This window comes from Triticum aestivum, chromosome 6B, assembly GCF_018294505.1.
Source record: "Triticum aestivum cultivar Chinese Spring chromosome 6B, IWGSC CS RefSeq v2.1, whole genome shotgun sequence".
Taxonomy (NCBI): Eukaryota; Viridiplantae; Streptophyta; class Magnoliopsida; order Poales; family Poaceae; genus Triticum; species Triticum aestivum.
The window spans coordinates 44,841,166-44,858,566 of NC_057810.1; the positions used below are offsets into that span (position 1 = coordinate 44,841,166).

General features: G+C 44.5%; 1 non-coding gene across 1 annotated transcript; it reads left to right on the forward strand.

The window, feature by feature from the left end:
• The first annotated feature begins 10,002 nt into the window (after nucleotides 1–10,002).
• On the forward strand, nucleotides 10,003–10,074 carry TRNAP-CGG (transfer RNA proline (anticodon CGG)). Its single transcript has one exon. It is a non-coding gene; the product is annotated as a tRNA-Pro (tRNA).
• The last annotated feature ends 7,327 nt before the right edge of the window (nucleotides 10,075–17,401 follow it).

Here is a 17,401-nt window from a genome sequence, read left to right on the forward strand (position 1 = left end):
CCTCTAGGGCATATTTCCAACAGTCTCCCACTTGCACTAGAGTCAATAATCTAGTTCACATCGTCATGTGATTAACACTCACAGGTCACATCGCCATGTGACCAACATCCAAAGAGTTTACTAGTGTCACTAAACTAGTTCACATCATCATGTGATTAAGACTCAATGAGTTCTGGGGTTTGATCATGTTTTTCTTGTGAGAGAGGTTTTAATCAACGGGTCTGCAACATTCAGATCCGTATGTACTTCACAAATCTCTAGGTCATATTGTAAATGCTGCTTCCATGCTCCACTTGGAGCTATTCCAAATGGTTGCTCCACTATACGTATCCGGTTTGCTACTCAGAGCCATTCGGATAGGTGTTAAAGCTTGCATCGACGTAACCCTTTACGCCGAACTCTTTATCATCTCCATAATCGAGAAACATGTCCTTATTACTCCAAGGACAATTTTCACCGCTATCTGGCGATCCATTCCTTGACCACCTTTGTACCCTCTTGCCAGACATGTAGCAAGGCACACATCAGGTGCGGTACACAACATAGCATACTATGGATCCTACGTCTAAGCATAGGGGACGACCTTCGTCCTTTCTCTCTATTCTGCCATGGTCGAGCTTTAAGTCTTACAACTCAGGCAAGAACTCCTTCTTTGACTGATCCATCTTGAACACCTTCAAGATCATGTCAAGGTATGTGCTCATTTGAAAGTACCATTAAGCGTTTTTTATCTATCCTCATAGATCTTGATGCTCAATGTTCAAGCAGCTTAATCCAGGTTTTCTATTGAAAAACACTTTTCGAACAACCCTATATGCTTTCCAGAAATTCTACATCATTTCTGATCAACAATATGTCTTCAACATATACTCCTCAGAAATTCTATAGTGCTCCCACTCACTTCTTTGGAAATACAAGTTTCTCATAAACTTTGTATAAACCCAAAATCTTTGATCATCTTATCAGAGTGTTTATTCCAACTCCGAGATGCTTACTACAGTCCATGGAAGGATCGCTGGAGCTAGCATACCTTTTAGCATCCTTAGGGTCGACAAAACCTTTCTGATTGTATCACATACAACCTTTCCTTACGAAAACTGGTAAGGAAACTCGTTTTGACATCCATCTGCCAGATTTCATAAATGCAGCTAATGCTAACATGATTTCGACGGACTTAAGCATCGCTACGGATGAGAAAATCTCATCGTAGTCAACTCCTTGAACTTGTGAAAAAACTCTTCGCCACAAGTCGAGCTTCATAGACGGTGACATTACCGTCCACGTCCGTCTTCTTCTTAAAGATCCATTTATCTCAATGGCTTGCCGATCATCGGGCAAGTCCACCAAAGTCCATGCTTTGTTCTGATACATGGATCCTATCTCGGATTTCATGGCTTCTAACCATTTGTCAGAATTTGGGCCCACCGTCGCTTCTCCATAGCTCGTAGGTTCATTGTTGTCTGGCAACATGACCTTCAAGACAGGATTACTGTACCACTCTGAAGTAGTACGCATCCTTGTCACCCTACGAGGTACGATAGTGACTTGATCCAAAACTTCATGATCACTATCATAAGCTTCTACTTCAATTGGTGTAGGCGCCATAGGAACAACTTCCTGTGCCCTGCTACACACTTGTTGAAGTGACGGTTCAATAACCTCATCAAGTCTCCACCATCCTCCCACTCAATTCTTGAGACAAACCTTTCCTCGAGAAAGGACCCGATTCAAGAAACAATCCCTATTGCTTTCGGATCTGAATTAGGAGGTATACCCAACTGTTTTGGGTGTCCTATGAAGATGCATTTTATCCGCTTTGGGTTCGAGCTTATCAACCTGAAACTTTTCACATAAGCGTCGCAGCCCCAAACTTTTAAGAAACGACAACTTAGGTTTCTCCAAACCATAGTTCAAACGGTGTCGTCTCAACGGAATTACGTGGTGCCCTATTAAAGTGAGTGTGGTTGTCTCTAATGCCTAACCCATGAACGATAGTGGTAATTCGATAAGAGACATCATGGTACGCACCATATCCAATAGGGTGCAACTATGATGTTCGGACACACCATCACACTATGGTGTTCCAGGCGGTATTAATTGTGAAACAATTTCCACAATGTCTTAATTGCGTGCCAAAGCTCGTAACTCAGATACTCATCTCTATGATCATATCATAGACATTTTATCCTCTTGTCACGATGATCTTCAACTTCACTCTGAAATTACTTGAACCATTCAATAATTCAGACTTGTGTTTCATCAAGTAAATATACTCAGTATCTACTCAAATCATCCGTGAAGTAAGAACATAACGATATCCACTGCGTGCCTCAGCACTCATTGGACTGCACACATCAAAATGTATTACTTCCAACAAGTTGCTTTCTTGTTCCATTTTACTGAAAACGAGGCTTTCAGTCATCTTGCCCATGTGGTATGATTTGCATGTCTCAAGTGATTCAAAATCAAGTGAGTCCAAACGGTCCATTTGCATGGAGTTTCTTCATGCATATACACCAATAGACATGGTTTGCATGTCTCAAACTTTTCAAAAATGAGTGAGTCCAAAGATTCATCAACATGGAGCTTCTTCATGCATTTTATACCAATATGACTTACATGGCAGTGCCATAAGTAGGTGGTACTATCATTACTATCTTATATATTTTGGCATGAACATGTGTATCACTATGATCGAGATTCAATAAACCCTTCATTTTAGGTGCAAGACCATTAAAGGTATTATTCAAATAAACAGAGCAACCATTATTCTCCTTAAATGAATAATCGTATTGCGATAGACATAATCCAATCATGTCTATGCTCAACGCAAACACCAAATAACAATTATTTAGGTTTAACACCAATCTCAATGGTAGAGGGAGCGTGCGATGCTTGATCACATCAAGCTTGGAAAAACTTCCAACACATATCGCCAGCTCACCTTTAGCTAGTCTCCGTTTACTCCGCAGCCTTTTATTTCGAGTTACTAACACTTAGCAACCGAACCAATATCTAATACCCTGGTGCTACTAGGAGTACTAGTAAAGTACACATTAACATAATGTATATCCAATATAATTCTATCGACCTTGCCAGCCCTCTCATCTACCAAGTATCTAGGGTGATTCTGCTCCAGTGGATGTTCCCCTTATTACAGAAGCACTTAGTCTCGGGTTTGGGTTCAACCTTGGGTTTCTTCACTAGAGCAGCAGCTGATTTGCCGTTTCATGAAGTATCCCTTCTTGCCCTTGCCCTTTTTGAAACTAGTGGTTTCACCAACCATCAACCATTGATGCTCCTTCTTGATTTCTACTTTCACGGTGTCAAACATCGCGAATATCTCAAGGATCATCATATCTATCCCTGATATGTTATAGTTCATCACGAAGCTCTAGCAGCTTGGTGGCAATGACCTTGGAGAAACATCACTATCTCATCTGGAAGATCAACTCCAACTTGATTCAAGTGATTGTTGCACTCACACAATCTGAGCACAAGCTCAATGATTGAGCTTTTCTCCCTTAGATTGCAGGCTAAGAAAATCGTCGGAGGTCTTATACCTCTTGACGTGGGCACGAGCCTGAAATCCCAATTTCAGCCCTCGAAACATCTCATATGTTTCGCGACGTTTCGAAATCGTCTTCGGTGCCTCAACTCTAAACCGTTTAACATTACTGAACTATCACGTAGTTATCAAAACATGTATGTCAGATGTTCGCAACACCCACAGACGACGTTCAGGTTCAGCACACTGAGCGGTGCATTAAGGACATAAGCCTTCTTCGAAGCAATGAGGACAATCCTCAGTTTACGGACCCAGCCCGCATAATTGCTACTATCAACTTTCAACTAAATTTTGTCTAGGAACATATCTAAAACAGTAGAACTAAAGCGCGAGCTTACGACATAATTTGCAAAGATCTTTTGACTATGTTCAGGATAATTAAGTTTATGTTATGAACTCCCACTCAGATAGACATCCCTCTAGTCATCTAAGTGATTACATGATCCGAGTCAACTAGGCCGTGTCCGATCATCACGTGAGACGGACTAGTCAACGTCGGTGAAGATCTTCATGTTGATCGTATCTACCATACGACTCATGCTCGACCTTTTGGTCTCTTGTGTTCCGAGGCCATGTCTGTACATGCTAGGCTCGTCAAGTCAACCTAAGTGTTTCGCGTGTGTAAATCTGGCTTACACCCGTTGTATGTAAACGTTAGAATCTATCACACCTGATCATCATGTGGTGCTTCAAAACAACGAACTTTTGCAACAGTGCACAGTTAGGGGGAACACTTTCTTGAAATTTTAATGAGGGATCATCTTATTTACTACCGTCGTTCTAAGCAAATAAGATGCATAAACATGATAAACATCACATGCAATCAAAAAGTGACATGATATGGCCAATATCATTTTGCTCCTTTTGATCTCCATATTCGGGGCTCCATGATCATCATCGTCACCGGCATGACACCATGATCTCCATCATCATGATCTCCATCATCGTGCCTCCATGAAGTTTTCTCGCCAACTGTTACTTCTACTACTATGGCTAACGGTTTAGCAATAAAGTAAAGTAATTACATGGCGTTGTTCAATGACACACAGGTCATACAATAAATTAAGACAACTCCTATGGCTCCTGCCGGTTGTCATACTCATCGACATGCAAGTCGCGATTCCTATTACAAGAACATGATCAATCTCATACATCACATATCATTCATCACATTCCTTTTTGCCATATCACATCACATAGCATACCCTGCAAAAACAAGTTAGACGTCCTCTAATTGTTGTTTGCATGTTTTACGTGGCTGCTATGGGTTTCTAGCAAGAACGTTTCTTACCTACGCAAAACCACAACGTGATATGTCAATTGCTATTTACCCTTCATAAGGACCCTTTTCATCGAATCCGATCCGACTAAAGTGGGAGAGACTGGCACCCGCTAGCCACCTTATGCAACAAGTGCATGTCAGTCGGTGGAACCTGTCTCACGTAAGCGTACGTGTAAGGTCGGTCCGGGCCGCTTCATTCCATAATACCGTTGAAACAAGATTGGACTAGTAACGGTAAGCATATTGAACAAAATCAACGCCCACAACAACTTGTGTTCTACTCGTGCATAGAAACTACGCATAGACCTAGCTCATGATGCCACTGTTAGGGATCGTAGCAGAAATCAAAAAATTTCTACGTATCATCAAGATCAATCTATGGAGTAATCTAGCAACGAGGGGAAGGAGAGTGCATCTACATACCCTTGTAGATCGCTAAGCGGAAGCGTTCAAGTGAACGGGGTTGATGGAGTCGTACTCGTCGTGATCCAAATCACCGATGATCCTAGTGCCGAACGGACGGCACCTCCGCGTTCAACACACGTACGGAACAGTGACATCTCCCATGCCTTGATCCAGCAAGGAGAGAGGGAGAGGTTGGAGAAGACTCCATCCAGCAGCAGCACGACGGCGTGGTGGTGGTGGAGGAGCGTGGCAATCCTGCAGGGCTTCACCAAACACCACGGGAGAGGAGGAGTACTTGGGAGAGGGGGAGGGCTGCGCCAGAACTTGGGTGCGGCTGCCCTCCCACCCCCCACATATATATAGGGGCAAGGGAGAGGGGGCCCGGCCCCCTTAGATCCAATCTGAGGAGGGGGCGGCGGCCAAGGGGGGGAGGAGTGTCTCCCAAGTCAAGTGGAGGCCCTCCCCCTTAGGGTTTCCCCTCTCCCATGCGCATGGGCCTTGGGGGGGCTGGTGCCCCTGGCCCATTAAGGCTAGGGCGCCCCCTTACAGCCCATGCTGCTGTATTGGACGTGGTGGAACATTTTCCGCACCTCCGGACCCCTTCGGAATCCTCCGGAACCTTCCGGAAGCTTCCCGGTACAATACCGGAAAAAACCGAACTTTTCTCGGAACCCGAACAACAACTTTCCATATATAAATCCTTACCTCCGGACCATTTCGAAACTCCTCGTGACGTCCGAGATCTCATCCGGGACTCCGAACAACATTCGGTAACCACATACAAACTTCCTTTATAACCCTAGCGTCATCGAACCTTAAGTGTGTAGACCCTACGGGTTCGGGAGACACATAGACATGACCGAGACAACTCTCCGGCCAATAACGAACAGCGGGATGTGGATACCCATGTTGGCTCCCACATGTTCCACGATGATCTCATCGGATGAACCACGATGTCGAGGATTCAATCAATCCCGTATTCAATTCCCTTTGTCTAGCGGTATAGTACTTGTCCGAGATTCGATCGTCGATATCCCGATACCTTGTTCAATCTCGTTACCGGCAAGTCTCTTTACTCGTTCCGTAACACATCATCCCGTGATCAACCTCTTGGTCACATTGTGCACATTATGATGATGTCCTACCGAGTGGGCCCAGAGATACCTCTCCATCACACGGAGTGACAAATCCCAGTCTCGATTCGTGCCAACCTAACAGACACTTTCGGAGATACCCGTAGTGTACCTTTATAGCCACCCAGTTACGTTGTGACGTTTGGCACACCCAAAGCATTCCTACGGTATCCGGGAATGACAACATTAGCGGTCTTGCCGCCTTTCCTAGGATGATGCTTGTCATAGCGATTGGGACAACTAGGAGCCCAATGATCAGGATCTCCACACACATGACAAACACCTTTCTTCTTGTCATTCTTCTTCTTGAAGTTTGTGTGCTGCACAGCCTTGTTCTTCCCATCAAACTTTGCTTTACCATGTTGCACAATCTCATGGTCTAAGGAAATGGTACTTGACATTAGAAAAGCTTTAGCATACGAACTACACGATCTTTGTGCTAGGCTTAGGATTGGGTCTTGTCCATCACATCATTCTCCTAATGATGTGATCCCGTTATCAACGACATCCAATGTCCATGGTCAGGAAACCGTAACCATCTATTGATCAATGAGCTAGTCAACTAGAGACTTACTAGGGACATGGTGTTGTCTATGTATCCACACATGTATCTGAGTTTCCTATAAATACAATTATAGCATGGATAATAAATGATTATCATGAACAAGGAAATATAATAATAATAACTAATTTATTATTGCCTCTAGGGCATATTTCCAACAGTCTCTCACTTGCACTAGAGTCAATAATCCAGTTCACATCGTCATGTGATTAACACTCACAGGTCACATCGCCATGTGACCAACATCCAAAGAGTTTACTAGTGTCACTAAACTAGTTCACATCATCATGTGATTAAGACTCAATGAGTTCTGGGGTTTGATCATGTTTTGCTTGTGAGAGAGGTTTTAGTCAACCGGTCTGCAACATTCAGATCCGTATGTACTTCGCAAATCTCTAGCTCATATTGTAAATGCTGCTTCCACGCTCCACTTGGAGCTATTCCAAATGGTTGCTCCACTATACGGATCTGGTTTGCTACTCAGAGCCATTCGGATAGGTGTTAAAGCTTGCATCGATGTAACCCTTTACGTTGAACTCTTTATCACCTCCATAATCGAGAAACGTGTCCTTATTACTCCAAGGACAATTTTGACCGCTATCTGGTGATCCATTCCTTGATCACCTTTGTACCCTCTTGCCAGACATGTAGCAAGGCACACATTAGGTGCGGTACACAGCATATCATACTATGGAGCCTACGTCTAAGCATAGGGGACGGCCTTCGTCCTTTCTCTCTATTCTGCCGTGGTCGAGCTTTAAGTCTTAACTTCATACCTTACAACTCAGGCAAGAACTCCTTCTTTGACTAATCCATCTTGAACACCTTCAAATCATGTCAAGGTATGTGCTCATTTGAAAGTACCATTGAGCGTTTTTGATCTATCCTCATAGATCTTGATGCTCAATGTTCAAGCATCTTAATCCAGGTTTTCTATTGAAAAACACTTTTCAAACAACCCTATATGCTTTTCAGAAATTCTACATCATTTCTGATCAACAATATGTCTTCAACATATACTCATCAGAAATTTTATAGTGCTCCCACTCACTTCTTTGGAAATACAAGTTTCTCATAAACTTTGTATAAACCCAAAATCTTTGATCATCTTATTAAAGTGTATATTCCAACTCCGAGATGCTTACTCCAGTCCATGGAACCTTTTAGCATCCTTAGGATCGACAAAACCTTTCTGATTGTATCACATACAACCTTTCCTTACGAAAAATGGTAAGGAAACTCGTTTTGACATCCATCTGTCAGATTTCATAAATGCAGCTATTGCTAACATGATTCCGACGCACTTAAGCATCGCTACGGATGAGAAAAATCTCATCGTAATCAACTCCTTGAACTTGTGAAAAACTCTTCGCCACAAGTCGAGTTTCATAGATGGTGACATTATCGTCTATGTTCGTCTTCTTCTTAAAGATCCATTTATCTCAATGGCTTGCCGATCATCGGGCAAGTCCACCAAAGTCCATGCTTTGTTCTGATACATGGATCCTATCTCGGATTTCATGTCTTCTAACCATTTGTCGGAATTTGGGCCCACCATCGCTTTTCCATAGCTCGTAGGTTCATTGTTGTCTAGCAACATGACCTTCAAGACAGGATTACTGTACCACTCTGAAGTAGTACGCATCCTTTTCACCCTACAAGGTACAGTAGTGACTTGATCCAAAACTTCATGATCACTATCATAAGCTTCTACTTCAATTGGTGTAGGCGCCACAGGAACAACTTCATGTGCTCTGCTACACATTTGTTGAAGTGACGGTTCAATAACCTCATTAAGTCTTCACCATCCTCCCACTCAATTCTTGAGACAAACCTTTCCTCCAAAAAGGACCCGAGGGTAATCTTGTCAAGCTCACTCGTCATGGTTGTGTGTGCATGCTGGATGGCTGCATAAATGGGAGGGACTATGCCGTAGGAAGCCATGTAGGATGAACAACCTGGGCATTTCAATTTCAACTTCATGTATTCAGAGCTGTGATGGACCATGGGAGGTGTCCCTGGTGAAAGTAAAGTGGCCACTTTGGAGCTTGTCGTGGCCTAGCTCGGTCTGCCAGGTCTGGCACATCTCGTGCCCACAAGATCGTAGCCACCTCCATCGATCTAAGGAGCCGGTGCGAAGGTGCGGGCTGAGGCGAGGACACGGCAGGCAGCAGCGGTGTGGTCCGCCTCCTGATGGTCGAACGGCATGGCCTGCAACACCACGTCCATCTCTGATGCATGTGGCTACGCAGATTCCACGTGCTATTTCTACAGTCTCAAGCGATCCAGGTTCAAGATGTGCGAGGCACTATTTCTACAGTCTGGGCATTTCAGTTCAAGATGTATTATTGGAAGAGACTGTCGGCATCACACTCTTTGACGCCATGTCGACCATATGGTGGAGGGAGGAGGGCGGCGCTACGGAGGAGCAAAGAGACTGCCGGCATCGTACTTTTCAACGTCATGTCGACGATATGGTATAGGGAGGAGGGCGGCGCTACGGGGGAGCAATAGGTAGTGGCGCTAGACAGGGGAGCAAGGGATGGATGTGGCGACGTAAAATGAGAGAAAATGTGGGGCCAGGAAGATAGGTGTCGAGCGTTGGTGGCTACGGGCCTACAGCGAGGGAGCGGCGAAGCTGCGGATACAAATTTAGAGGAGACCAAACAAGCACGCAATTAGCGGCGAGGAACAACAACTTCAAAGCAGACCCAGCCAGCGTACACAGCCATATCTCTGGAATTACAGATGTCTGACTGCCCATTAATTTATTTGTTTAAGGCCCAAAAAAACCTCAGAATTAGGAGATAGATAAAACCCTTGCAAGTTTAACCTTGTAGTATTAAGCATGGCGAAATCTTCCGTTCTCGGCTCGGTTCTTGTCCATCTGCGAGACCTTTGGACTTTGCTTGTTTACGATGAATCAGTTTCAGGTCAAGCTGTTTGACGAATTCAACATCACTGTTTTGAGGAGATCTTCTAAAAACTGAAGAGAGGATGTTGTTAACCGTTATATTTAAATAAAACCGCTAAATTATTCCGGCATAAAACAGGGCGTTTGGTCTAGTGGTACGATTCTCGCTTCGGGTGCGAGAGGTCCCGAGTTCGATTCTCGGAACGCCCCTTTTTTTTCTTGTCCTTTTTTTTTCCTCGTAGGCTGGGATTTTCTACGAGCTGGAGCGCATGCTTTTTTTTTACAGCACCCAAAAAAAAGCAGATAGGCTGTTATTCTAAAAAAAGATTCAGATAGGCTGTTGACTAACTGTCCTAATTATCAATCAACCACAGAACAAAACAAAATCTTCTCAAATAAAAAAACAAATAAACGTAATAAAGCAAATAAATAAATCTGCTAAACCCAAATCCCCCCCCCCCCCCCCCCCCAGTCACCCCAACCTCCGTACTGACAATTATTTGAAGCCCACGTGTTTTTGGACCATATGCTAGTGTTTTTTTACGGGTGCCACTGAAAGTGACAGATGCAGTGAGGACGGCGAGTATGAGTGAACCAGCGCCCCCATTAAGCCCCTGCCATAAATCAGAAGGAGGAACAGTCGGTTAACTGATAACAGGCTCACTAAACAGTTAAAAGGCCATCATACTATTTTCTGTGTTACCGTGTAATACACACATATACTGGAGTAGTGGGCCATGAGAAGGTGCATAGATTTAAATCCTTGGAATAATAACATAAGTTCATCATCTAACAACAAGAGACTACACCGGTGAATAATTATAGAAAAAAGATTGTGTGTGCGTGCGTGCGTGCGCGCGTGCGTGCGTGCGTGCGGTAAGAAGTGCACAGAGCAATCATGCCTCAGTTCATAAATAATAAAGCAGTAATCAGAATACATAAATACTTGACTTAAACAATATTGTACTGTCCCTTCTGAACATAAACCAAGCAAACTAACATGCAGGGGCGGAGCCAGCTATGTGGCGAGGTTTGGCAGGCGCCATACCTAAAATTTGGCAAAAATACTACGTATATATACTATACTTGTCTGAAGATTTGAGCTGAGTTGAGTTTCGTCAGTTTGGAGGAGGAGAACACTCTCAGAGGCGCGTCGAATTGCCCATGGCCCAATTATCCTCCCAGCAGCCCACCTAGCTGCATGTAGCCCAGCTCCAGCCTCTAGTCGTCCAGTTACGCTACAAATTGAGCCCGCTGACGGAAATCACGCAGAGACACAGCCGCAATTACGGAATAGGAGCACGATCTAGCTCTCGGTTACGGGGATTCCGGCGGCGACCATGCTCGGTGAACGCGGCGGCGGTGGGTGGCACTGCAGCGGATTAGGTAGCGAGTGACACACCCACGGCGCAGACCCAAAAGCGACGAGCTTAATGCCTCTATGTGCCAACGACAGCGACGCCGGAAGCAATGACGTCAGGTCAGGATCCTGGCCGTATTGGTTCTAAAATTTCGTACTTCATGTGTCCATTTTTTCAGTCCATACACTAGTAAACATCAATTCTTTCTTATAAATTCGATTAGTTGTTTTTTAGGGGAATTCAATTAGTTGTTGTGTGATCTATGATCGGTGAATTTGTTTTTCTGATCTATGAAGTAACTTGTGTTAAAAAAGGAATCTACTATGTAGTAACTAGAGAGATTAATAAGCAATTTTAGAAAAAAAATTGAAGAAAGCTTCAAAGAACACTAATTCAACACCGACAAACGTTTATGTTTTGCAGTGAACGATTTGTGAACCTTTATGTTTTCGATTTTCATTCTAGACTTTGAATACCCATTAAATGTGGCACTCCGCACAGCTACTCTCCAAACTCGCGAGCCTGCATAGCTTCGTGTGATTCTTCCCTGGTTCCGACCTGCCGTCCCTAGCCGGCTAGGTCCTAGGGCAAGTGCCAGAAGATCGAGTAAGGCATCGATCAGAGAGCAACCGTGTAAGGTTGGAAGTGCCGGGCCGGGCAAGGCAGCGGCCACGAGCGGCACATAGTTATATTGTACATTGGTCTTTCCCTCGTGAAATCCGCCACACCTATAAATTATTCCTGCCTTCGCCACTGCTAACATGGGATCTTTAACCTGACCCACATATAAGAGTTCAGCACAATATTTTTCAGACCTTTAACTTGCACACCATCTATATAAAGTGTAAGATTACTACAACATGCTTAACTACAATGCTCAGTAACGGCATACATGACAAACAAAAGATCATGTCTGGTCATTTCAAAATTCAGAGTGGCATGTTCAGATATTAATTAGTAGTACATCATACAACTTTTTCAAAGTGGACCACTTATCATGCTCATAAATTTTACACTCGTTTGTCTGTCCAATCAACCAAGACACATCCAATCTACTAAAAATGTAGATGCTAACCATTCTCAACGGGGGATGCTCTCAATTTTACACTCATTTATATGCCCAATCAACCATGGCCGAGTTAAGCGACTCTAAAGCAATTGCCTATACATAGAAGTGAGCACATGGAACATAGATGCAAATGTATGAATAGTTAAGAAACGAGAGTGGAATTTCTATCAAATGCTATCAAACAATGCACAAATCTGAAATTTTGCGACATCAAATTCTATCAAATGTTAGAGGTTCTGGCAAAATGTAATCCAAAAATAACATCCGAGGAGCTCCCACAAAAAAAATCGCTGCTCAAACAGTGCACAAATCTTTGAGCAGCGATTTTGTTATCTTTTTTTGTGAGAGCTCAAGAGATGTTATTTTTGGATAAAATTTGCAAGAACCTCAAACATTTGAGAGTAGCCACTTATTTTTGGACAAACTCGGGTGTAGTACACCCGAGAGTAGACACTACTTTCCGAAACTTTAAGCTGGTGAAGTATGTCATTGTGTCGAGATTCAGTTTTCTGGTCCTTAAGTGAAAACATTACACAAATTAAGAAACATATCAATGTTGTTGTTTTTGAAATGGATTCAGCACTACTAATAGATCCTCGTTGGAACTAAACAATGTTCAGAAAGAGGCAACTACATAATTGATGGGGCAACAGTAGCTACACATGGGATTCCGCTCCAACACCTCTCGTGATGAATGACCCCTTAACCTATCAATTGAAGTTGATTTTGAAAGCAGATGAGAGTAAGGCGAGCAAAGATCACTTGAGTTCAAGACCGCCGCGTTGGCCTAATTGCATGGCACCAACATTTTTAGCACAATAATAAAAATTGTACCCTGTGCCAGTGTAACGCCTCGGATTAGATGCGCCAGGTGTCTGCCAGTTATTCGCCGGCGTTGCCATGTCATTTGCTTGCGTGTTGCATTTTATCATGTCATCATATGCATTGCATTGCATACGTGTTCGTCTCATGCATCCAAGCATTTTTCCCGTTGTCCGTTTTGCAATCCGGCGCTCCTATGTCCTCCGGCGTCCCCCTTTTCGTCTCCTGTAGTGAGTGGGTGTTAAACTTTCTCGGAATGGCCCAAGGCTTGCCAAGTGGCCTTGGTATATCACCGGTAGACCGCCTGTCAAGTTTCGTGCCATTTAGAGGTCGTTTGATACTCCAACGGTTAACCGGGTAACCGTAGAACTCCCTTTTCTCTTTGCAGCCCAACACCCCTCCAAAGTGGCCCAAAACCCAGAAAACTCCCCTCCATGCTCTCGGTCGTTCGATCACGATCGTGTGGGCGAAAACCGCTCCCCATTTGGACTCTCCTAGCTCCCTCTACCTATAAATCAGTCCCTTCCCCCGAAATTCGCGGATGAACCCTAGCCTAGCCTCCCTCTCGCCCGCCGGACATGTCCGTGCGCCGCCGGACACGTCCACCGCCGCCAGCCACGTCATCCGGCCAATAGGAAGCCGCCACCTCAGCTCCCGCCGCCGCGCCCGACGAATCCTGAGCCGCCACCTCACCTCCTCTCGCCTCCCACCGCGCCGGTCGCCCGGGGCCCAGATCCGGCCCGCCCCGGGCCGAACCGGGCCGCACCGGGCCCGTCTCCGCCCGTCGCCGGGCCCGTCTCCGCCCCGCGCGAGAGCATCGCCGCCCCTCGGCCCCCGCCGTCCCGGCCCGCGCCGTGCCGCCGTCCCGGCCCGCGCGCCGCCCGCGCTTGGCCGCGCCCGGGGCCGCGGTCGCCGCCGCCGCGCCGCCCCGGCGTCCCCGCGCCTCCTCACCGCGGATCCGGCCTTGCCGGTGCCGGATCCGAGCCTCCCGAGATCCTCCGGCCACCGTCCCTGTCGTCTGCGGCGAGCCGCCTCGCCTCGAAATTCGTGCAGACGAGGTTGACTTTCCCCTTACCCGATTTTGCCTAAGTCCCCGAATATGTGATATTTTATGCCATGTTCAACGCATTATATCTCTATATCCGTAGCTCCGTTTTGTGCGTGTAATATGTCAAATTGTTCGTCCCAATGAGTACTTCATTTCATTCCATTGCATTATGTTCATTTGAGGTCATCTTGATGTCTGAATCATTGTTGCAAGAGTGCTTCGTAATGTTGTCTGCTGTCTGTTAACAGAACATGCTCATTTGTCATTTTTGTCATGATTGATGTGTGCATCCTATGAGGTTGATGTCTACATGAGTTTTGATCTATGACATGCCATCTTTATAGTGGTGTATGTCATGTATTTTTGTGATCAATTTGGTGACTAGCACAAGCATGCAAACTAGGCTTCGTGATGTTGCTGATTTTAGTCCATGTTCTGCTGTTATTTTGATGCCATGTAAACATGTTGCTACAGAGAGATCCATGCATATTTTGAGATATTTCAGTAAGGATGTTTTGAACATATGGTTATTGTCTATTCATTCATGCCCCTGTTTGCAATTATGGAGTAGCCTAGCATGTCATTTTCGTGCTCTACTTTTGCTCCAAAATGTTTCCTGGCAGATTGTTTACTTATTATTCAATTTTGCCAAGGTTGTTGTAGTTGATCCTTGCATGCTATGGACTTGTTCTTGCCTTGGTTTGTTTCACAAACATGTCTTCTTGCTGATTCTATGCTTATCTTGTCATGCAATGACTTGTGGTGAGTGAATCGAGCTTGTTAAGTAGAGTACTCGATGTTGCTGTTTTGCTAGGCTGAATCTGTTATTTCGTGATGCTATGTAAACCTGCTGTGCATAATCTGGAGATGTTCACTAAGGGTGTTTTCTTATACATGTCATGCTCTATCCATTCATGCCCCTGGTTGCAATTATAGCTGCTATAGCATATTGTAATCTTGCTCCAAAGTTGCTATATAATGTTGCTGTCAGCCTGTTAACATTATGTTCAGTTGTTGCCATGATTGTTGCTAGTGTTCCATGTACCCTATGGACTTGCTCTTGCCATTCTTAGCTTCACAAACATGTCTTTTTACTGTTGATTGCCTTGCCATGCTATATATTGCTCTGTGGTGAGTGGTACAAGCTCATCTACATGCATTCATAATTCTGTTTCTGCCATGTTTGAATCTGTATTATAACTTGCCATGTTTACGTGGGTGCCATCATATTTTCTGATCCTTTTTGGTTCATGGTCAGTAAGGGTCTTTTGATCTATGCATTTAGTAGATTCATACCATGCCTTTGTTTGCCATGATAAGTTCCTATAACATGTTGTTTGGTAGCTCTAAACATTGCAACCTGATGTTATTTTCGGCAAAGTCTGAACTGTTATTATTTGCAATCTTTCCATGTGTGTTTGAGCATGTTCTAGTGATTTCTGGAGATAGCTCAGTGTTCATGTTTAGTTATGCTTTACCTGTACATCATGCCCATGCCTTTTGTTTTCCTGTTGAGGTCCTGTAGCATGTTGTTTGGATGCTTGCAATATGCCTAGTTGCTGTTTTGGACAGATTGTGGCTATGACTTGTATAGTGTGTGTGTGTTGAACCGTTGCTCCGTTTTGAGTGTGCTCTATATGAAACTTGCTTAGTTTTGCATATAGTTTCATATTATCATGTTGCATCCTTGTTTTGGTGTGTTTGCTTGATGTTTGAGTGCATTTAGCATCAATGCCATGTTTAACTTGTTTTGCTCATATCTTTTAGGCCGTAGCTCGGAACTAAATGAACTTTATAAGTAACTTGACTAGAATCTCGTGTAGATCATCCTTGTGCATCTTAAGTTGCTGTTTAACAACTTGATCATCCTTGTGCAGATCTGGACCAATTTCGAAATTTGCATATGAGGACTTAGCGGAATTGTTATATGTTGTTCCCGGCCTCATTTAAACTTGCTTTGATGTGTTGCTCTTGTTTGCATCATCTCTTGCCATGAGTAGCTTCACGTAGCTTTATCATGCATCATGCTTGTTTGCGCATCATGTCTTGTTCATGTGTGATGTGTTTACCATGTTGTGTGTTTCTTTTCGATAGTTCCTGTTTCGTTGCGATCGTGAGGATTCGTTCGTCTACGATTGGTTTGGCTTCATCCGTTCATCTTCTTCATGGACTCGTTCTTCTTCCTTGCGGGATTTCAGGCAAGATGACCGCTACCCTGGATCTCACCACTATCATTGCTATGCTAGTTGCTTCGTTCTATCGGTTTGCTGCGCTACCTATCACCTGTTTATCAAGCCTCCCATATTGCCATGAACCTCTAACCTTTGACACCTTTCCTATTCAAACCGTTGTTTGGCTATGTTACCGCTTTTGCTCAGCCCCTCTTATAGCGTTGCTAGTTGCAGGTGAAGTTGAAGATTGCTCCATGGTGGACAGGATTTTGGTTGGGATATCACAATATCTCTTATATTATTAATGCATCTATATACTTGGTAAAGGGTGGAAGACTCGGCCTTTTGCCTGGTGCTTTGTTCCACTCTTGCCGCCCTAGTTTCCGTCATACCAGTGTTATGTTCCCGGATTTTGCGTTCCTTACGCGGTTGGGTGATTTATGGGACCCCCTTGACAGTTCGCTTTGAATAAAACTCCTCCAGCAAGGCCCAACCTTGGTTTTACCATTTGCCTCACCACCACCTATACCTTCCCTTGGGTCGGCCAACCCGAGGGTCATCTTTATTTTAGCCCCCCCGGGCCAGTGCTTGTCTAAGTGTTGGTCCGAACTGAGCTGCCTGCGGGGCCACCTCGGGGCAACATGAGGGTTGGTTTTACTCGTAGCTTGACTCATCCGGTGTTGCCCTGAGAACGAGATATGTGCAGCTCCTATCGGGATTTGTCGGCGCATCGGGCGGCTTTGCTTGTCTTGTTTTACCATTGTCGAAATGTCTTGTAAACCGGGATTCCGAGTCTGATCGGGTCTTCCTGGGAGAAGGTATATCCTTCGTTGATCGCGAGAGCTTATCATGGGCTAAGTTAGGACACCCCTGCAGGGTATAATCTTTCGAAAGTCGTGCCTGCGGTTATAGGCAGATGGAAATTTGTTAATGTCCGGTTGTAGATAACTTGACACCAGATACAAATTAAAACACATCAACCGTGTGTGTAGCCGTGATGGTCTCTTCTCGGTGGAGTCTGGGAAGTGAACACGGTTTCTGGGTTATGTTTGACGTAAGTAGGAGT